Here is a 251-nt window from a genome sequence, read left to right as displayed (position 1 = left end):
ACTGGCCCCGCCCCCAGGCCCGCCCACCATTCCTGGGCCAGAGGCCCCGCCCCTTTCCCCACCCGTCAGCCGCGCTCAGGGACCCGCATTTCGCCCCGCCTACTATTCCCCAGCCCTCCCGACCGGGGCTCCTGCGAAAACTCCGCCCTTCTGTCTCGTGACGTGAACTCCGCCCTCCTTCCCCTCCCCTTTCCCGCATTTGTAACGCCTCCTCCGCCCCTGAAGTTGACACCCTTTGGATGCTGGAGGCT

The sequence above is a fragment of the Pseudonaja textilis genome, chromosome 14, assembly GCF_049901715.1.
Source record: "Pseudonaja textilis isolate UNSWEBS1 chromosome 14, rPseTex1.2, whole genome shotgun sequence".
NCBI classification, from domain to species: Eukaryota; Metazoa; Chordata; class Lepidosauria; order Squamata; family Elapidae; genus Pseudonaja; species Pseudonaja textilis.
The sequence above is the reverse complement of the archived record's forward strand: the minus strand, read 5'-3'. Positions refer to the sequence as shown.